The sequence below is a fragment of the Diuraphis noxia genome, unplaced genomic scaffold (genome assembly GCF_037042655.1).
Source record: "Diuraphis noxia isolate RWA-SAM2 unplaced genomic scaffold, SU_Dnox_SAM2 contig0003, whole genome shotgun sequence".
NCBI classification, from domain to species: domain Eukaryota; kingdom Metazoa; phylum Arthropoda; class Insecta; order Hemiptera; family Aphididae; genus Diuraphis; species Diuraphis noxia.
The window spans coordinates 27,525,808-27,550,508 of NW_028301713.1; the positions used below are offsets into that span (position 1 = coordinate 27,525,808).

General features: G+C 29.0%; 1 protein-coding gene across 14 annotated transcripts in view; it reads right to left on the reverse strand.

Moving 5' to 3' along the window:
• Nucleotides 1–24,701, reverse strand: part of cac (calcium voltage-gated channel subunit cacophony) — a 277,952-nt gene that overhangs the window by 85,939 nt on the left and 167,312 nt on the right. The window contains exon 1 of one of the 14 annotated variants that reach the window (XM_089223706.1): nt 23,443–24,351. The exons of the other annotated variants lie outside the window; for them this stretch is intronic. The gene's annotated coding sequence lies outside the window, so the exon portion shown is untranslated. Of the gene's footprint in view, nt 1–23,442; nt 24,352–24,701 lie in introns of those variants that run through there. 14 annotated transcript variants of the gene reach the window in all.

The following is a 24,701-nucleotide window of genomic DNA, read 5'->3' on the forward strand; positions in this document are numbered from 1 at the left end:
ATGATTTTAGTTTACATTTTACACATTGTAGGATTCGTTTAATTATCGTATTTTATATTATTGTAACTTGGATTTATGATTAATTATTTCCTTATGATGAGTTATATTTTGGAATTATAAATTTTTAACAGACTTTATATGTAAGGCGGTTAGAAAAACTAGTATACTCTACAGGGTGTCCCGTGAGGATTTACCCATTGTAATATCTCCCGAAATAATGGTGATATCGAAATCCTGGTTTTGTAATAAGACTCAAAAGGATGAGAATTACAATTATTTCAATTTTAATTGACTTTAATGTTTTGGTAAAAAAGTTAAAAAATATATTTTTTTATTTAATTATTTCCAAAAAAAAATAAAGATAGCCATTTTGTAGAGTTTATTTTTCTGAAGATATTGACGTTTTTCAAAATTTTATTTTCATTAATTTCCTGAGTTTTAATATTTTTTTTAGTTTCGAGAAAAATTGCGAATTATTTAACACCGTAATGTTATCAAACATGTGATCCGCCACGCCACGCGCATTCCCTTACAACCGGCTGAATTATACCTTTCGTGTTCCTAATAGTTATAAATTATAATCATATTTTATTTCTTCAAAACTAGAAAAAATATTAAAAATCAGAAAATTAATATAAAATTAAATTTTGAAATGTCAATATTTTCAGAAAAATAAACTCTACAAAATGGCTATCTTTAATATTTTTGGAAATAATTAAATAAAAAAATATATTTTTACATTTTTAACAAAAACATTAAAATAAATTTAAAAATTAAATAATTGTAGTTCATATCCCCGTGAATCTTATTATAAAACCAGATATCTCCATTATTTCGTGAGATATCGCAATGGGTAAATCCTCGCGGGACACCCTGTATATAGTATATTATTTGGATAATTTGAATAATATAATAATATAATTTAATATATATTTAATACAATTTTATAACTACATATTAACATATTTAATTTACATAAAACAAAATTAATATTATTACAGGGGGGGTTGAGGTGAAAATAATAATATTTTAGAGATGTCGTTTGGTTTTTATATCACTCATCGCTATGAATATTTTTTTATGACTCTAGCAGGTTATGAGTAAAGTCAGTAAAATTTTCCAGTTTATTATTAGGTTGTATTATGGAATTAAAATATAACAATTAACTATTAGTAGTTTTACCATTAGTCACGTAAATGATTAAGCGCAATAAAAATAAAATATACACACAACGTTGATGTTTACATAAATATAATCATAATATCATGACGAATATGTACCTATTACAGGGGTTTATGGCAAGTAGGTTGGTATAAAAATGTTTGAGTCGACTGGGTCAAAAGCAGTCTTATACCTAAGCTCGTCATTATAATGAAAATCATTTTAAGACAAATAACTTTTAATATAATATTCATTTGGTCGATTCGTGGCAGGCGCGTAGTTTCAAAGAAATCTATGGCATTGAAATTTTGAGAAAAATTACAACAATATAAAACACTCTATGATTATAATATTATTATTTATTACCTATCATTATGTGTTTCGGAACCATGAAAAGTGTATATACCTATAATAATGACATTTGTTTTCGAGTTCACGGAGCGTAGTTTAAATTGAGCTAGTATTATAGTAATCGGAGTTATAAAACTATAAAACTTCTAAATATTTTAATAAGTATACCTATTATAATTAAAAACATAATGATTTAGCAGTCTTTTTTTAAATACCACTTAAAAATGAAGTATGTAAAATATGTCTCAGTGTAATATATTATTTATATTTATTTTAAATACTACATTATTTACCTCATTTTTTTAAATAAAAAATTTTTTTTTGTAAAATGTGATATTTGTATAATATGATATAATATATCATTATAAACGTGTACCTATACTATATTATACACTACACAGGTCTTAGATTTTCAAGATTTCTCTATCTAAGTAATAATTGTGTTTTCAACGCAAACCTCATCAAAATAAAATAAAACATAATATTTTACGAAATTTTTCATGATGCCATTAAAATAACACAAGATTCAAATTTACCTGGAAAATAATTTTATCCAAATTTAAACCTAAAAAAATAATGAAATTCGGTGTAAACATTTTTTTAAAAACAATGAAATTCCAATACCAATTAATTAAAAAATTAAGAATTAATTTTTATTTAATGTTACTAATTTTTAATTTTTATACATGAGAATATTTTGTTAAAGTTTTCTTCAGTTAAATTGATTTAAAAAAAATCGTTATCTTGCATAACATATTATATTTATACGATTATTTAACTAAAACCAATTTTAAATCATAAATGGTTACTTTAAATTTCACTAGATATTTCATTGAAGACTTTTTCTGTTGCATTTGAACAATATATAATATTCATTATTGGTCTATACGTTAAATATAATAGTATAATTATTTTTAATAGACGCATATTTCAAAATTATTAAATTGATTAATTTAAATTTAAAAAAAAAATGCACAACTGTGCGTATATCGATTAGCATTTTTTAATATTCACAAATTTTTTACATATAATTTCTTATATGTTTGTAAATTTATTTTGCGATTCTTAATACCTACATAGAACGGATGGCGAATAAACCGTCATAAAAATAGCTTATGCATACGTAGTTTGTGTAAAATAAAAGCAAATAGTTTTTTTTTTACTCCACCAATGAAAAAAAACTGATCAATAAACATTAAAAAATAAATAAAATACATTTTGTGTAGGTACCTATATACTCAATGGGCGTTTGACGTCCTCGGAGAACATGATTGAATGGGCAATTTCATTAAGGTGGCCTTTCGAGTGGAAACTTCAAAGGGTCATTAAACTTAAAGGGGCTAGTGAAAAGTTAATTCTTTCAGATATAATATAACTGTTCATGTTAGTTGTAACGGTATATAGTGTATAATATAATATATGTCCATAAATACTATGATGACGCTCGTATAATTATTTTATCTCATTATCAGTTTCTAAACTGCATTTTCAACAAGTTTTAATCAATAATAATTCTCTCATATTTAGGTATTCGACTGACTATCTATGCGATTATTTATCTAAAATAACTATACACAAATATAGTATACATAATTAATTTATATGTAATAAAACATTGGTTTTTGTTTTTCATCTAAAATTATAAAAATTAAATGTTTCTACTTTTATATTCAGATATACCAAGTTAATTTAAAACAAAGTGGAATCAATTTTATGTTTTCAAATAATTTCTATATAATTTAATGTTTATTGTATATAATATAATATATTTAAATAATTAAATTTATTTATTAGACTGAATAAACTGTTTTTCATCCGTTTTCTATTGATAAGAATTCGATTATTTTTCATGACTGATTAAGGACTTAATGCTTGCACAATGTGAAATATTATTGTTCAGATTATTCATTTAAATGATGTTAAACAATTATCATTATTTATAACATGAATTTGTTTGAAATTTATATCAGAATACTGGTATAAGCTTTTATGTATGTTCAATGTTTTGATGTTATAGTTATTATGTGATATATTTTTATTTATACATGCTATCAGACACATCTAATTTTTGTGCAGAAAAGGGGAACTAAATTTTATTTAAAAATAATTACTAATTTTTAAAAACTTTTATTAAGCTTGGTTGAATTGATTTAAAATCTATTGAGATCATAATATTTAGCATAATTTATGTTATGAAATGATTACCCAATAGAAATGTTAAACACTGTGATAATATATAAGAATATTATAATTTTAGAACAAATATAGGTACAACAATATTCAGTCGAATCCAGTTAGTATTAATAATATTTTTTTTTATAAAACTTTTCTTATATTGTTATTTATCATTTCTTAAATCTCTCAACAATAGGCTTAAATAAAATTCTTTAGAATAAGTTGTAAGGTGTTAGATAAGACATATTATACTTGGTTTATTAAGGATTTATTTATCAAAAATAATAAGGCGTAGCTTGTAGGTTTAAACATATTTGTAAACAATATTTTACCAGAGCATTTTATAATAATATTTTAGCATAAAAGCATAAATAAAAAAACAATATTTATAAGGAAACACCTAGAGTGCCCATAACCTTATAGATTGTGGAACAAATAGTAAGAAACATTAATTACGATACTAACACTGATATATACTATAAACTATAGAGTATAGACTCTATAGCGTCATTGTTTTCATTAGTATTTTATTATTTTGTAATTATAAAAAACATAGTTTTTTCGTCAATTATCGTATATATACCCAGATCAGAGAAAATACTAAGTTTCCGATATTCATTCTAGATAGAACTCATCTTGAACCCCAACTCAATAACTGCCTCAATAAAATTCATCATCACCCCCAATCTTCTCAACACGTTTTAAAATTACTCTCTCATTGTACTTTCAACTAGTATTTAAGTGTACTTCTTGTATAATAACGATTTGTATATTTCCATAATTTGGACCCAATGGCCAATGTCACCGTGGGTTTAAATTAATAATAATAATAATAATAATTTAAAAACAACAGAGTTTACGTTACATATTATTTTATAAAGCAAACAAATATATATCACGTTATAGTTTCTGATTGTGAAACACAAAAATGTATATTTAAATAAATATTGTCCGATACATTATATCTTATTTATTGATTTTTTTAACAATATCGTCAAGTCACTTACCATAATTTGAAATGGATATATTGTATGATTTACACGAAATTTAAATTAAATATATTATATTAAACATCAAAAATTCAAATTATATTAAGGGGTATACATTTTAGTATTGAAGTATCAAATGAGAAAATTTTTAAAGTAGGTTTTACTATTCGAATACTTAATATGACACGGCGCAATAGATAGGCTATATATGTACATTAATGTTACAATAATATACACTATCTACATATTATATTTTTATTAATATCCTTGAATCATAATTAATCAAATGAACTAAATCCACATTACGCCAATATTATATAATATTATGTACGTTTGAACAGATTAGGTTTAAACATTAAAAAAAAAAAATAGGAAACTTTTACTGCTACTGTACAACTGATTTCGAGTGTATCAAGACTTGGGACGATATAGTGATCTAGATATTATATGAATGTGTTAAATTTGATCTCAATGACTAATTATCGCTTAAATTACTAAACGGAGACTAGGAATGTCATTTAGAGGGTGGCATAGTGTTCTTTGAACCTTTTTTTTTCTATGTCTTTTATTGGCCAGCCATACAATTTTGATGTCAATACTAAAAATACGTCAGGTTTACTTAACATTGGAGGAATCAATAATTTAAAATTTTATAATTGACTGGATTGGAGCTTTTGAAATTAATAATATACCTCAACTATAAATTTGAGAAATCAAATATTTAGATTACTGCTCAATAAAGAACATATGTACTCAACCAAAAATGTATATTTAGAACAAAATGTGCTTCCTGTAAAAAAAAATATTTAAAAATAACTACTTTTTTTTAAAAGTTATAATTTATTACAATTGATAATGCTTGGAGTCATACAAGAGTCAATATGACTCAAAATGACGACAACAATATACAAAAACCAATTTTTTCATTAAAAAAATTTAAAAAAACTACATCTAGTAGACAATTTGAAATAATAGTTACCAAATTGTGTGAAAAAAATAGCAAACACCTATATAATAAATCTTCTAATTTATTTATTTAAAAAAAAGCCTGCTGCAATGGTTAGGTTGGCTTGGAGTATCCAAACGAATTGATTTTTAATAATATTACTAAATTTATTTAATCATAATTAATGTAACCTAATTTTTGTTTAGACATTTTATATCATCATAATATGCTTGTGTATTTTAAAATAACAACTTTTATTATTTATCTATCTGTAATTTCAATGTAATTCTATTTTGAACACAAATTCTCTTAGTAGATCATAGTAATTTTATGTATAATGAAATGAAGAAGAAAAAAAAGATGTACCTATGTTATATTGAAAGTCACCAAGATTAGTATAATATTATAATACTATAAAATAACAATAAACTGTGTTTATGAAATAATCGTCGTTAACGTTTATAAAAAAGTTGTAATTATAAACGTATTATTAAATTCTTAAAGTAAAACATAGTGAAATATATAACAAATCATTCAGGATTAGATCAGATGGCTGAGATCATATGTTGAAAAAATAGAGAAGAAAATTATACTCAAACGCACTAAATTGTGGGATGAACCAGAACTTAGAAGGTAGAGTTGTTCAAAAAAGTATATAACATCTTTTTGAGCTTAAGAAAGATCTACAGCAATGAGCTGAATAAATTATTGGAGGAGAATTGTTTTGGAAACTACAAGCACGATGACCTGTGGCACTCAGGAGAAGAAGACGCATTAAATGGTGCGAGATCAAAATATTTTTAAAATTAAATTGTGTCCAAAGATTTTTTTTCATCAAATAATATTTTGTATAAATATTTCTATTTCCATTTTTTTCATATATTTTATCTATTTTTTTTTTTTGAATAGTAAGGTACTAGAATTTTTCTACTCTACAACCATCAAAGTAACAACTAGGTCCAATTTTCTACCAAAAACATCCATAATAATTGAAAACAAAAGCGGTTTTATGTTCCAAAACGCAATGCACTCTAAACATATATTATTATAAAAGTAATACCTACATAAGTTGTTCCATCAAGAATCTAAAAAGTAAACGTACAAAAGTTAAACTGTCTAATGTCATTCCGTTGTAATAATTTTTAGTAATTTAAAAGCTAAACTACTCATATGATTTTCTTAATTATTTTAGATATAAGACCTATTACTATTTAATAATTTTAAAACTTTTTAATTGTTCGAGAATAATTAACATTTGTTTATTTTGATATGCTTTATGTATTGAATAAATTTGATGGACTATTCACGATTAATTAATAATCAATAAACAATAAAAAAAAATATTTAATATTTATTGTAGATCCCATAACATTCTTTATCCAACTTAGACAAATAAATACAATTTTTATTTAACTTTTTTCAATTTTTATATTAATTTGAACTAGATATAGTTAATCATTGAATATTACAGTTGAATGTTGTATTGTTCAAAATAAATTATTAAAAACTTCAATAATCATATCATGATACAATTAATATTATTATATAATTCTGTATTGTGCAATCAATTATACATCTATAAATAGATATTCAAATCAACATATCATTAATTAAACGTTTTCAATACAATTAAATTTACGTATAGCGTAGGTATAGGTGATAAAAAAAAATCCAGCGAATAATACAATTTCATTCGAATGTCAAATATAGGTACACGAAATAATTAAAATTATATAATATTATAACAGAGTCGATGTATATTACATTATTATATAATTCCAATTTATCGTGTTATATATATTATATAAAAATATTTTTATATTTTTGTAATATATGTGTACAGGAGTGTTAAAGAAAAATTTTTTTCACTGTTATGTTTCTTTGAAAATTATAAAATACATAGGTGGAACCACCACGATAAAATAAAAAAAACATCGGAAAAAATGTATCTATTCTCATTTCTCACTATATTTAAAGAACTACAGAGTGATGTATATTCGGTTATTTTTGAATTAGGAATGTATGTGGATTACCTTCGAATAACATAATACATAGAAAAGATTCTAACGTTTAGGTGTATTCAAGTTTGGACAAATAAAAATAAATAAATAAAACGATGAACTGGGTAAACGAAATATTTAAAATCTCATTATGATGCCACTGATCTTATAATTAGGTAATTCCATCGTAATTTCTGCAACACTCGTAAGTCAATTTAAACCAAAGTTTAAAGTTGAGCTGTTTGTGTAAATATACTATTCCCGAGGAATAACTTTTGTGTTCACTTTATCGTTAATTGTTCGTCAAAAGTTTTTGATGGCACAGGTGCAATAAAAATAAATTAAATTTTCCAATTACCTATATGAAACGCATATTGACTTTTAAAAATGTTTTTACCGAAAAAAATATTTTTTATTTTACTATTCAAATATTGTAACGTGCCTCACAGAGTGTGTTCGTACATAATAATATAATAATTTTCGATGACCTATGTCAAGATCGACTGGCTTAAATTTTATATGGTATATAAAATTACTATATAGGCTAGGTACTCACGAATATCTTTATTGAGCTAGAGATTTTTCTATGTACTACTGATTTTGTATAGACTGGCCAGCCGGAAAAATATTTGTAGAAAACAATATTACACAATAACTGATGTCTCAGTATGTATACTACACTACTACAGTATAGTTACATAACAGTGATTTCAATTTGTATTAAAAACGAATTTCACATATACGTGTGACAGATATCATTAATACGAGTAGAAGTATATTGTAGGTAAACAATAATTTTTATAAAATGTTCACGATTCTGAATTAGAATTTTCCACCAGCTTATTATTCTTGACGGGTGTATCTCCCTTGACACGTTTATTTTACGAGTAAGATTTCTCAAGTCCGAAAAAAAATCTAATAATAGTACCTATATGAATAATAATTGTATAAACCCAGGTAGTAAGTTATATCAATCAGTGTTCCCAATAGTGGAATGGATTAAACAATAGAAGCGGAGGCTTGATGTCGCAGAAATTCTCTGCATGTATTAATCGAGTAGCGTTGAACAGGATGTTAGGAGTTTGAAGTAGAAGAGTAAACTACGCATTAGTCATTAGGTACTGAAGCGCGACTATCGGAATGTTCAATAATTAAATCTAACTCTCAACCCTCGATATGTGTAATAATAGTATCGAATCTATTTCCATAATGAAAAACTATTTTAACATCCAGCGACACGGTAGTGTCGCGAGCTAAGTAAAAAAAAAAGGAAGGCGAAGCACTCGACCGTGTATATATACAGAAACCTAAACATTCCCATTTAATACGTGTTAATATTTTGGTATTCTTTATTAAAGGCTGTAGGTCTAATAAATGAACCAAATAGTTAGAATGAGATATCAATCGATCGAGAAAATCATAGGCTACGTGCTTTTATAATTTTAAATAGAATCGGTTGAATAGTATTTTAGTTATGATCAAAAAACTGTGGATATTTAAGTGATCATTTTATATTACTTTCGCCGCCGGCTGCCGTATTAAACGCGTCATGTTGACGGGACGAGTGAGAGGATTCTTGCGACGGCGGCGTGTGTCTCCCACTACTATTGCTTCCCCCCACCGCTAGACACATACAACATACTAACACGCGAACATGGTCCACAATCGCTTATCAGTTATCGGTATCGGTGCATTCTGTTTTCGTAATTTGAAATTTCGTTTTTTCGTCTCGCGTCCTGCGTACGAGCTTGTTGTCGGCGTTATTGTCTCGTGTCCATAATATTATTATTCAATGCACGTGGTATCACCAAACCTAACCGTATCGACTATCTATCATTTTCCATTGAGCATTTTATTGTTAAATAATATATAGTCGTTATAATAATAATTATTATTATAACAGTCTTTATTATAATTTATAATACTTTATTGTGACTGTCTTCATATTTGTGTCGAATTGTGTCTACATTAAAAATGGTAACTTAACTCCAAAAGGCGCGAGATATGAGGAAAAAAAATATCAGGAGTCTACTCAATCTAAAATCGTAGTTGAAAGTTATAATAGTACTACTATTAAACAGTGCAGTATTAACACGGTACATGAAGTACCACTAAAAAGAAAGAATCCAAAATCCAAACAGTTATTTCCATTTTATTAAATATTGAAAAATGTACCAATAGATCAATTGGTAAATTAAAAATGCCTCTGGTTCAAGGTAGGTGTACTGCAGATAGAGTATTAAAATGGGTGCTGAAGTATAGGAAACAAAATGTACTTTTGTATAGAACGATATGTTTAAACATCTTAAAAAAATTATAAATAAGACATTACATCATAATAATGGAAAAAAAAATAAAAAATATCTTGACCCTAATAAAAACTAATGATATCTCAACAAAAACACTACGTCAACTCCGTGTAAAAAAACGCTAAGTAAAAAAAAAAAAATATATAAATGCAATAAAATGTGTGATATAAGGTGGAATCTAAGTAAATAGTTTAATGAATAAAATGTATGTATAAATAATTAATTCAAATTTAATAAAAATTGGTTATTTATATTAATTTATAATATGAATTATTTTAACTCAAATTGATCCAATTTTGGTTTACTTGGCCGGAAGATTCAGTCTAAAAAATGTATAGCCAAGTTCTAATAGTTTATGTAATAAATAATGAAAGCACCATTACAATAAATAAATTGTTTCCGGCTAAGTAAACCAAAATTGGATCAATTTGAGTTAAAATAATTCATATTATAAATTAATATAAATAACCAATTTTTATTAAATTTGAATTAATTATTTATACATACATTTTATTCATTAAACTATTTACTTAGATTCCACCTTATATCACACATTTTATTGCATTTATATATTTTTTTTTTTTTACTTAGCGTTTTTTTACACGGAGTTGACGTAGTGTTTTTGTTGAGATATTATTATACAAAAAAATAGTGATTATTCAATAGCTGCAGGAAATATATTATGTTTCTTAGGTCTAACGAAGCTGCTAGGATCACGATTTTGTTCAGGGATTTTAAAAAACTAAATATAAAAGTTAACACCGATTTTTATGTATGGAGTAGACTTGGAAAATTCGGAAAAACGACGATAGCAGATTCCTCGTTTTTCAAAAGACAATTCCCGAGAAGGATTTTCGAAGTTGTGTAGGGCACTGTTACCAACAATATTATAATTGGATGACAAGAAAAAGTGAAGAATTATTAAAATCGCCTTTTTAAATGCTGATAAATTGTAGGAGCAATCAGAAACAAGAGACTACAACTCAATCATAAGCATAATGGTACGCTTGAAAAAAACAAAAATTAACACGTAAAGTATAAAAAGTAGTGAAAAAAAGTCTAATTAAAAGCAGGCACGTCGTATATGGTGGGGGCTTTGGGGTTTCGATCTCGAAATATGGTAGGTATATATATCGAAGATATGTTATTTATTTTTATCAATCAATATATTTTTGATATTGAATATTGTACATTTTTCATTCACCTCCCCCCCTAAAAAAAAAAATTTGTTGAAGAAAGATATGAAAAATCTAACAGAAGGATCAGATTGGAAGGAACCACGAGCAGCTCGCTAGGATGGTCCTAGAAGTTAACTCCGTTAACATCACCATTTTTTTTTTCTTAATTAAAAAAAACACATTTAATGTAGGTAGTACGTATTTTTATATAAATAATAATTATAGTAAAAATGTCAATCCCTGAGAAGAGAACATCACTCGTAAGTAGCACAAGTTGAAGGCACTGTCCATGATGTGACCACAATCTCAGTCCGGTCATCCAGCTGGTTGTCTTTGTCGGGTGCGCGACACACAGAGCCTATGGATTTTCGTTCGTCGGGGGTTTCGTTACGGCGGAGCTAGTGGGACGCGGGGAACGCCCGGGCAGCGTCGACGTCGACCGTCTACCGCCACCACGACATGCTGTATTGTTCGCGACGTTCACGACTCGCCTGCCCGTATCATCGCATACACATAATGTAACACATACGCATATATATATATATATATATATATATATATATATATATACATATATATATATATACACACACATAACGGTGGCGGCGGCGGCGGCGGCGTCTCTTTCACCTCCTCCCAATCCCAAAAAACACCCCCATCGAGGTTATGCCCCCCCATCGTTATTATAGTGTTGCATTGCGACACACGGTGTTCGGCCGCTCGCCGACCGTAACCGTACCCTCGCGAGCACACGCAAACGCGGTTTTCCCGCACACATAATACACCCACACCCCTACACACACACACACACACACACACATGTATATCTTACGAGCCAGCCGCCGCCACTAAAGCGTTTCCATGGAGATGCGATCGGTGGCTGCTATATATATATATATTAATATATAAGTTCTTCTGACCAATTATTGTATAATATACATATCAGCAATACATCATGTATAATTTTATTGTACATGTGTGTATTTTTGTGGGCAATAATGTGAATTTTGATTTGTATTGTATCGTTGCCGCCAACCCATTCTTAGTTCTTATAAGAATATCACACCTCATTATTATATCAAAAACACATCTTTCGATTATTGCATAGCGATTTTATCACCGTATATAATGATTAATTATCATTGTAATTTCCCAAGCAATACTCTCGGATCGTGTGTAAAAAAATATTTTATATTTTAATATTGTAACTTTTCTCATAATTTTTATACGTCGACATAATAGCTGTCAACGACCCGTGTTGGGATCAACTGGCTTATATAGTATAATATATAATTACTAGGGTGCAGGTACTTACGAGTTACGGTTGCCTATATTACTCTACAAATTTTCCAGTAGTCTACTGATTTTGAATGGGCTGACATGCTGGTTAAATATTTTTAGGATGCAATATTATATAAAAACTGATTTCTCGGTACGTACATATATTATAGTGGTTTAAATTTTTAATAATTACAAATTTTACATATGCGTGCAACGGATATAGGTACCTAATATATGTATTCAACAGTAAGTATACAATACTATCATACAATTTTCAAGATTCCGTGTTAACTTCGCTACCACTAGCATACCCTTAGCCCTTATAATAATATCATTCCTTACTATACTCTACAGAACATGTCTTCGAAATTATTGCGAAGTGACTCCATCTTCTTATATAATAATTATTACAATTTTTCACTTAAAAAAACTTTGATCGTGTGTGCACGTCACCACGGAAAGAACCCTGTCGCAAAATAAAGGGAGTCTCGAGGCTTTTATTAAGTATATTATTCTGAATACCTACAAGAATACATTATACATATTATATAGTATATACTGTCGAGCATATAAATACGATCAATTCATAATTTAAAGAAAAAAATAATGTATGATAATAATAACGTTGTAGTGGTGAAAATTTAGAAGCGGTTTAATTATATTTGGTTATTTTTTATCATTATTTATATTTATCATTATTTATTTATATTTATTTATATTTTATACCATTTATACTACTATTAATGTTTGGTAAATAACTAAACGGGCTAGATATATTCTATCCTTTATTCATTTGAGACCTAAAATCCTTAATTTGAGAACGAGATTTTTTTTAACTTTCCATTTAATGCTCAAGAGTGTCCACATGATCACAAATAATAACTATATTACCTAAGTATACAATGTATAATAACTACAAAATATTTTTAAAAAACGTGGAAGGTCACTAGGCGAATATTGCAACAGTATATATTTTCATACTACCATTTTGTTTTCTTTAATTTATGAAAATTAATTTAAATCGATCAAGTTTCTTAATTTTTTCTATAAAGTCATAATAATATAAAGTAGGTGCTAGATGACAACTGAAAATCATGATTTTTTTTGTATTTAAATCAAATTAATACAATACATATATGTGAAAACATAAACGCTTATAATGCATATTTCAAAATCATAAATTTTAAACATACGATTTATTTAATACAACCGAATTAAGCGTAGTTTATGATGGGGAAAATGAGTGGAATAAAAATATTCATCATTGATTTCTGAATATAATACTATTTATTTTATTCAAATTCAAATGTAGATATAATTGGTTAAAAGTTGGTTAGTTTTTGTTTTAACACACACACATATATACCTATTTATTTTAATAATTCAATCTGCTCAGGAGTGGATATAAGCTATACATTATTTTGTATTCATGTATAATAATTTATTACATTTCAGGTATAAGTAACTGCAGTGGTAGAAATAGTTGGGAAGGATGATGGTATTAAAAATATAACTGGACATTATGTAAAACATTGTCGCTCATTGATAAAATATAAAATAATGCACATGAGCATATTATAGTGCTCTAATCTCTGAAAAACATGAATTTCTCGAATTTCACTTTATAACTTTAATAGTGTTATTTTTTATTTTATAAAATTTTAGCCTGTTTTATAAGTTAATAACAGAATAATAATTATAAACAGGTATAATTTGCAATACTGATTTTGCTTGTTATATCAAAATACGTGAAATGAACTTGTCCTATTCTATTTTTGTATAAATATCAAAAGCAAAATTTCATATATTACACATTTATACTTTTGCTCCGAATTAGTTTGTACAACAATAACCGTAATAAGTTTAAGTAACATTTATTTTGAGATTTTCTTTTTATAACAACATTCTTATGTTTTATCAACATTCATTTTTACTAATCTTTATAAATAATAAATTATTAATACTATTACAAGAAAAAAGAAAGTATACAGTTTTTCAATTTTAGTAATATTTGTATTATGGGTACACTATGTATATACTAAATAGTAAATAGATTTGTTAGACTTAATATAAGAAATTTTGTCTAAGTACTCATCAGAATAACTGTTGTAACACGTGCATATCTATCGGAAAACAAGTTTTTATTGTTAGGACAAAATAAATCTGTCCTTGATAGTGATCAAAGCGGTGTGAAACTTTTACTAAAATTAACGTTTGAGAAATAGTTTAAAACAAAATTGAAAGTTCCTAATACTCTTTGGAAAAGCCATAAAAAAAAAATATGAATAGTTGAATAATTATTATCGTAACATAATTAGGAACAATTTGAAAATTTTATAATCCATTATAAATTTCAGTCTTAATTCCCTTTTTAGTTTATGATACTTCAAATCAACTCATTAAATCTTTAGTCTTCACCATTATATAAATTATAATTCATATATCTTGAGATGCATATTCAAAACGTTATACAGCCTAACAGTAAAAATTATAAAGACTTAGCTATAATACATTTAAATTGATATTAAAACAATACTTAAAAAACATTTAGATGTACATTATTATTGGGTATATTTTATTAAAATAATAAAATATTTTAGATGTTTAATTAAATTTTTGAAAGAATCGAAAATATAAATTTGTTCAAATGTCCATAATTTTAATAAATTATATCATGTTTTAAAGTTAGTTTAATTATTAACAAATTTATAATTAGGTATAAACTAATTAAATCGTTGAGTTGATATTAGTTTACAATTAATAATTTGGATTAAAAGCAATCTATATAAGTAAATACATATATGTGGTAAGTTAGAATGAGAGACCGGGCAACATGCTATTTTATATTATGGACATAATTTAATTTATAAATATTAGTATAAATATAATTATTATGATCATAATTGATATCAATATAATTTAATATAATTATTTATGATCCGAAGTTATTTTCTAATCATAGTGCCCATATTAATTTATTCTACACAAATATTGAATAAGTATAATATTAATTTATACTGTTTTATTACCTAACTATTTATTTTTCTTTATTGAATTTGTTTTTTCTAATTATTAATCATAAAAAATGTATATAATTAATTTAACTGTCAAAAATTGACATTTATAATGAGGAAATGGAAAATCAAATAGCATTAGGGCGCAATCAGATAATACCTATTGGCTAGTGAAGTAAAGTTAGTGGATACAAAAATAATGATACTTAAAATGTAATAATATACCGTTTGGCATGGCGTTTACTCATGGGGGGTTTATCGTTTTATACTCGGTTTTGTATAACATTAGTGTAATATATATATAATATATATTATATATACCTATATTAGTATGGGTGTACCGGAAACTATACATATATTATATACAGTAAAACAACAATGATGCGCTGACTTAATTAATTAAATATATGCATATACGATATACCAATTTTATAGTACAGTAATGTTTAGTACATATAATTTGGGCTTCGGCATTGAAACAATTTATTGCGATTTTTTAGGATTACCTTTAGGTTGCATCAATGTTGATATTTAAACGATTTCTATTAAGATTTCATTAACAAAAAATAATGATTGGTTTGTATTATGAACACAGACTTTCAGAGCTTTAAAGATGAGATATTTCAATGCTAAAATTATATATTTATTTTATTTTATATGACACGATACCTGCCCACTAAAAATCTACCAACAGTGCGTAATATGACTATTTCACTTATAATTAACTTGGATTTTTATAATTTATTATTCAATATTGAAATACTTGTCCGATATAAAACAACAAATCAGTAAACGAAAAAAAAAAATTATTTTTATTATTGAGGACACAATACTATAGGACATTACTGATAAAACGTAGGTACTCTGATCGCAACACAATAGTTTCCTGAGAGACCAAGTATACTTCAATTTACAACGTATATTATTATAAAATAATTCATATTTTGGTATATAATTATTATAAAAATCTCCATGCAGCATATGTTACAAGGACTATAATTCTATGAAAGTTAAATTATTGGGATTTTACGAAAGTATAGCTTATAATAATATTATACTCATATAATATGAAAAAAAAACCAATTTTAAAAACTAGAATATATAAAACCAACAACTCTCGTAGGATTATACGATTAATATTATGATTGCCTATCCACACTTCATGGAATCTGTGTACAATATAAATGAAAATATAATTTCGTATGAATTACCTTGATGTTCAGAAATCGGCTTCTAATTCTCAGAAAATTGATGATGCTTTTCGCCGGACCGGAAATAATAAAGTTCACAAACATAATATTATACGTACAACTCACTGTACTGCAATGACTCGCTCCACGAGGAGAAAACTAAAATTTTCACACTGCTTATCAGTACCTATTAATACGCACTCACTGCGGACGAAGTGAAAATATTATTCGATCGAGAATCAAACAGGGTGCTGAAAAAAGTCTAACACCGACCGCGAATTTCCCAGGAATTGACTGACTGACGACAAAGAAAAATATCGCGGTTACGCGCGATTGCGAATACGCTGTACAGCGCCGGCCGTCAAATATTTATACCACGTTTGATACGGTAGATTTTAGACCATGGTTGTGGTGTTTAGTTCATTGTGAAACGCGGCACGGTTGCAGACTGTGAACCAGCCATAGATCTATCTATGGGACCAGACGACTGCGATGTTTTCTGATGGTTAAGGAAAGCGGTTGCTGCTAACTGCAGTTGTGAACTTGTTGTAATAATTGTCTGTGCGTCCGCCACGTCTGGTTTCCTAAAAATCGTTCGCATGTTGCCGTGCAGTTCACTTCGCGATTGCGTAAATTTTAAAAAGTTTTGTGTTTGTGTAGTGTGACTACATTCTAGTGAAATGCGCTTTGTGTAGATAATTTTTGCAACCATCATCACGACTTGGACTGTATAGATTACAACGAGACTTGGCAGTCTACGGTGATTTCGAGGTAAGGCGAAATTAAGTCATGTACCCATGTATACATATTATTCACAGTTCTTCATAATTTACTGTTGCTTAGATTCTAAGCCTTGGAATATATACTCTAGTTTTGCACATGTAATATGGTTTAGATTTAAATAAAACTTAATAAATTATTCGTGAAATCGCTGACTCCTAGATACCGAATATCGGTTTAAAGGATTGGTTCCTCTACACATAAATCCCAATATCACCTTATTTAAAATATGACAAAATACATACCTTCCTATAGTCTAGCTAAAAAATAATATGGGTGCTAGGGGCTATTATCATACTTTGAGTATTTTTTTATAATGTACAATTTCGAATTCTTAGTTTTTTTTTATAACAAATATTTGTGTTGATCCAATAACTATTTAGGTAAATAATTTGCTCAAGTGATTAAATGAGACAATTATATCGACGTCTATTGATAAAACGGTACTGATAATACATATTAGTGATATGCAATTCCTTGTTGCGAGATTGTTCATTTTCAGAAAAGCCTCAATATAACTAAAAACTACGAAATAAGTTTGACGCCATCCGTGTATACTTGCACACACACACACCCACATACACATTTTTTTATTATTATATTTTAATATATTTTTGCAGCGGCGTAATCCTCTAATTTCTTTATTATTAATTCGACAATGAATGATATGTAAATATAATATATTATCTATTTGTTTGAAAAATTATAATTACAATTAGCATTGGGCTTGTGCGTTTAGTTTACTGCTTCACGGAGAGTTCTTCCTCTCTGTCGTTAAAGCTGGCGTCATCCCCGCCGCTGTTGTTTGACAACGTCATAACGGTCAAGGCCGTTTGTCGAAGAGGTCGCCGCGCTCGCCCTAATAAAACAATCCACCGTCGTCGTTTTTATCGTAAAATACAGCGGCGTCAACAACGATATTATTATATCAAACCTACCTACAATATATATAGTATATATTATATACGTGTTAAATGATATTGCGGGGACGCATTTGTACGACACTTGTTAAAAATTACAAAGATAAATTTCTCGATTCGATTTATCTAAAAGAATTCACGCTTCAACATTGGCGATCAGCAATAATTTGTTGAGTGCGATGGAAAGATTCTGTTGCCATCAAAAATCATGATACTTAATACAAATATAATGCATAAGAATACGTCCCAGTAATGTAAATGCAAAGTTCTAGCAATTTTAATATTATAATCATTAATTTTACAATGATACGATTAATTAACGTGTTATACGAAGGGTTGTTACGAGTTTTTTCTTCCGCGATTAGATTCTCGAGGAAACTGAAAAATGTGATGTCCCACATTACAGCAGTAGGTACATAGGTATAGTCTACATATTATTTTTAAATTGTTCTGATTGTTGTAGTTGCTTAAATTCTGTTGTGCAAACTTTTTTTTTGTCAAAATATAATAATATAATACCATAATTTAATAACATATTATAACACGAACGCTAATGAGAAACCTCACTATACCACAAGCACGAGTATACATTATAAAATAGGTACATGTGTTATACATTTTAAACTCAAGGAACTTATTTTATAATATAATATTATAGACTTTAAACAGTTTAAACTTTTAGAGATAATTGTCACTTTTTTCTTTATTATCGATAATATTTTATTGTAATTATTAATAACTAATGGATCAAAAATAACGACGCGTGAATTCCTCTTAGTACTTGTGGGGTGGTAAAAATTGCCAGTAATTTGTGTCATAATATTATAATTGAAAAATACAACTATGTATACCTATCTACTTAATATTATGTACACTACGTACCTTGTTTATCTCCACGGTAGGCGGTAGCAATATACTAATATACATTAAGCATACTAGAATTTCACAATGTTATAGGGAAAATAAAAACGTGGATTAGCTTATTGACTTTTTAATGCATAAATAAGTTTATAAGGTAGAGGACTACTGTTATAAATAGTTTATTGAGACGACGCTTGCTGAGTGCCAAATACAGTCCTGCACATTATTTTTTTTCGAGATTAAAAAATCCAATTGTTCTGATTTGATTGTTTAAGACGTTAATAATAATATTAATAGTAATATTATTATTTTAAAAGAAATGTTTTATTTCACAGTGTAATTTATTACTATGCTTTAAGTATGCATTTTAAAGTTAAAACTCGAAAGTTTCATAATAATAAAAATTTTGTATTATTCTTTTAAATATTATTCTAGATCGATTGCATAAGCATTGTTTTTATTATTCTTAAAGGGTTATTCGAATTCATAAGACTATTTGTAGCAGTTTCTATAATTCTAGAGTATAATATATAATTTTATGATATTATTAGTACAATATAATATATTATATATTATATCATACATCGCTTGTCATAATATCAACGCAGAAACGCATTTAATAGTACAGTACAATAAGTACAATAGTAACTAGTCTAATTTAACCTAACTAAAAATGAGATAGCGATATTTTTGACTATGAGAGTATATTTATAGCCATGTCCATACGATTAAGTTCTAATATGAAGATTAGATAATACTAAATTATAGTATGTATAACAACTTTTAACTATATAGATAAAATATTGATACATAACTATATAAGTTACTCGTATTACAATACTGTGGAACGTTCAATGTTTTATAATCATATAAAAGATAATGATGTATAATCTGTAGTAGCAGCAGCTTGCTGATGGCATTTTAAAAATGAATATACATTTTATCACTTTTTCATCATCACCCAAGTACACTACCTGTTTGAATATTATACATTTTTAAGTGATTTGAAAAAATAAACATAAAAATTATTCTGGTGGGTAGTGGTAGGATAAAATATTGCCAATACTAACTATATTGAAATACAGCTTCGTAACGTGTCTATACCTCGCCAAAGTCACTCGATAATAATTACCCCATTTTCTGAACGGGTAGATATATGCAACTTCAGTATAGTTCATAAATTTATAATGTCATATTATTATTATCGGGAATTGAATTCGAGTATTTTTGGTTCTTGGGTTAACTCTACGTTGCCATCCCGGGGTTAATGCCATTTGTGAAGGCGTGTCATTGCGGTATACTCTCCGGAAGAAGACGCGATACGTTTTATTATGCATTATATCATGCGCAGCAGTGATGTGCACGCTTTATTACTCACGTAAACGGCGTACACAAGAGCTGATACAGAGAAAATCGGTGGATATAACAAAATTGTAGTAGAATATTAATTCATGTGTTGTAAGCGATTATAATATTTTTTTTTAGGTAAGCAATTTTTCAATATCAATATAATAATTAATATTTGTTTTGCTCAATATTACATAATTTTACATTTTTTACATTTTTTACCATTCAACAGCTTTTAAATACAGAAAAGTTAAGTAAAGAAAATGTAAAAATGTAATATAATACAAAAAAAAATACGATTTACCTGAATATTATGCTACAATATTTAATGACTTGTCACTTTTGTAGCTACGTGTAACTATAAATATTACGAAATAATAAGTCAATATAAAAGCTTTATTATAAAAAACTACTAGATACAGTCAGTGTTGTATAAAGATAAATTTTTAATTATCTAGATAAAGATAAAAGATAATTGACAGAAAATTTATCTAGATGAAGATAAAAAATACATCACAATTTAATTATCTAGATAAAGATTAAATATTAAATTTTTTTATCTAGATAAAAAAAAAATAGTTGCTTAATAGGTAAGGTATCAATCACAAAACTAAATTTTCCTAAAAAAATGATTTAATGTTTTTTAATAAAAGTTCAAACAGTAAGCATAGCGCAATTTTTAAGTTAACATAAAATGTTAAATGTGATATGAAAAACAAAAGTATATAGCTATATATAACTTATACCTAATACCGATAATCGATAACCAGTGATTATAAAAGGAATGATTTGTATTATGTAGGTATAAACAGTGTTGTATTTTATCTAGATAAATTATACCGTATACCGTATAAATATAAATTTAATATATTGTAATCGGAAAATAAAAATACGTAAATAAAATTTAATAATATAATATTTTTTTTCTTTAATACATACACAATCTGTACCTGCGGCACAATAAGAGTATGACCAAAGTTAAAATAAAGAAAATATGTTTAATGAAAACACAGTTGCAATCAGTACATTTTTCCATAATATAAACACTAAATACCCATTGTAAATAATAACTATAATAATGTAGTAAAATGTATTCCAAAATTTAATGTATACATATATATATTTTCCTTTCTTTTTCTTGTATAAATTTTAAATAAAGTAGGCTAAAACCCTGTGTTGTTGAAGCCTTAATAAACTTTGAAAAAAATATGTTATCTAGATGATTTATTTATTTATCTTGGATAACGTCTCAGATAACATTATTCACATTTATCTAGATAAAATACAACACTGGATACAGTATTGTTAATTGTTGGTGATGTGATCTTGAATTTTTTTCTTATAGACCAATATTTTTAATTTTAGCGGATTTCGTAATGATATATAAATTATTATGATATATTTAACATAAGATACCAGCTAGTGTTTCTACCAAGCCATATTTCAGTTTTTATAAATTATATTCAAAATGTTGTTAAATCCACCTTTATTATAACCTATTTTCTCTGTATTATACATATAACATAAAATAGACTATCAGAGAGACGTTCATGTAAACAATATTTTTTTAAATGCGAAAAAACTCATCGAAATCAACGATCCCGACGTACAGGTTTGAAGAACTGTAGTTTTGGACGCTCGTACGTTTAACCTTCAAAATATACTATTATTGTATATAAGAATCGTATTATATTTTATAATACAATATGAATAGTTTGTACTGACGTAGGGCTCAGAAAATTAAGTGCGCAAGTGTGTGTATGTGTTTGGCTCGGATGATGATCGAGCGAGTGTGGTCCACAGTACAAAATATATTATTAATTAAACACGCGATAATCGTTTTAAGAGGCACTGCAGGATACACAGTTGAGTAGAGCCGGAATTTGTCGCAAAACGACACGTCTTCCTGTTCTTCCACTCGTCGACCCCTCTTGCGCGTCCGCCCGACATGGACGCTGTCGCCACTACTCCTCCCCCGTACCAAGATTGTTATTCTTATTATACGCCGCCGCGGGATGGGATTTTGGTTTGGCGAAGGCGGCGGCGGCGGTGGTGGCGGTGGCAAAAGACACCGCGATAACACGGTCGCTTATGCTCGGGGTTGGGCCGTGTGTTGTAAGACAGTAGGGGCAAAAGGGGTGTGTTTGCTGACGGTGGTGGTGAACGATGATAACAGAGTGATAGTGAAACGGTTTTCCGGCACGCGGTTAAAACGCGCGTGTATGCATCGCCCGCATTTGTTACATACTTACATATTAGTATATTATTACAGGTACCTACATGTTATATCGTAAATAAATCGTAAATATTTACTTCTAACACCGGTTTGTATACAATAATATAATTACGATTAGATGGACGAGAGCGAACTTTTCATTACTACTTTTATACTGTTTGTGACTATACTCGTATACAATCGAGTCGTATACACAATCTAGAGTAAACTAAAATTCTATACTAACATTCAGCCACCTTGCAGAGATTCTTCGGTGGATAGATTGTAGTTGGCGGCAACAGTGTACTATATTACTACATAATGTACTTACGAGTGCCAAAAATTCTCGAGAGCGTGGAAGGCACTCGGTAATCCCCCTCACCTCATATGGTTGATATGCGCGGGGGTTCGTAGTAGCTGCATGTAAAGGTTGTGATATTATAATATTATGTATTTTAAACGTAATACCTATTATTGTACATTATGTTTAAATCATCATAAACCCCTTAATGATATGGCGGGACGACGTGCCGCCGCTGGTAAATTCCTTGATTTGCCCAAAGACGCGATTTGTGTCCTAACCTATAACCTCTGCCGCGCGTATAATAATATCGATACTGATAACAATACTATATAGATTTCGTTGTAAAAATAGCTCGACCAAGTCAGGCGAAGCGGTCGGGCTGGGTTGAGCGCGGGACGGGATGACTATACAACTAACTGACCTTTGCTAGGAGTTCGAGGTCATCGGGTCCGGCGGTCATCTTACTGTCGGTCCGGTGCGCCGGCTATCTTCCATTGACCGTTTCCACGGCTGCTACAGCGCCGGAGAACGGAACGCAGCGGTTTCGTGGTCGTCGCGGTCGTCGACGACGTCGTTACGGTCGTCGTCGTCGACGTATTCACCGTCACCGCGCGTCGAACTTATCGCTACGGCGCCCGATGAAGATTGTGCGACGACGGTGGTGTGTGGCGGCGGCGGCTGCGGAGCTCAGGCCACACGCCCGGACCACACCGCACCGCACCGGTTTCCGCGACGGCGTCTAGGAGCGTTCGGCGTCGTCGTCGTTACGATTTTATTCGATTTTTATTAAAATATTTTTTTTATATTATTACCACCGCTATATGACGGAAAGTACACTGTCGAGGCGGCGTCGGCGGTAAACACTACACGCACTCGCGTTCACACGCGGACGAGCTCGAACCAAGTGCACCGCACACACAACATATACACGCACACGGACGGGCGCACTCACAAACGCACAGTGGTAAACGACCCGTGGGGAAGGGGGGGGGGTGTAAACACACTCGAGACGAGAGAACGCACTGGTTTTATTCCCAAACGGGTTTCGGTTTTAATTCAATTTAAAAAAATACATTTCGTCGATTAAATTAAATTTCATGTGTGCGTACATAGCATATACATTATATTTATATATATATGCGTGTATGAGTGAGTGTGTGTTTGTGTATATTTATTATGATTTATTTATTTTTTATATATATATATATATATATATATATTATATTTAGTATTATAATTATAATTATTATTTTTATTATTATTATTAATAATATTATGCAGTTTTAGCTTACGCGCGCGTATCGCCGTCAAAACGCACTAGGTCCGGACTGCTGTGTGCGCGCTACTACCGCGGCGGCAAGTCCCCGTTTCACGCGGTAGAGAGTCGCACGCGCGGCGGCGGCGGCGGCGGCGGCGGCTCCTCCAGGGCGCCACCGTCCCACCATCACCCGGCGCACCGCTACCGCGACACCGCGCGCGCCATCCCTTCGGCGAACCACCCTCCACCGCCGCCGACAGGCCGACGGCCCCGGCCGCTAACAACGCCGCGTCGATAAGTTGCCACGTTGCCGTTTCGCGGGCGTAAAAGCACAGCACGCACACGCATACACGAGCGCGGTCGCGCGCGCGCGGGCCATATACGTGTATAGGTACACGTTCGCCGCCGCCGCCACCAAGTGT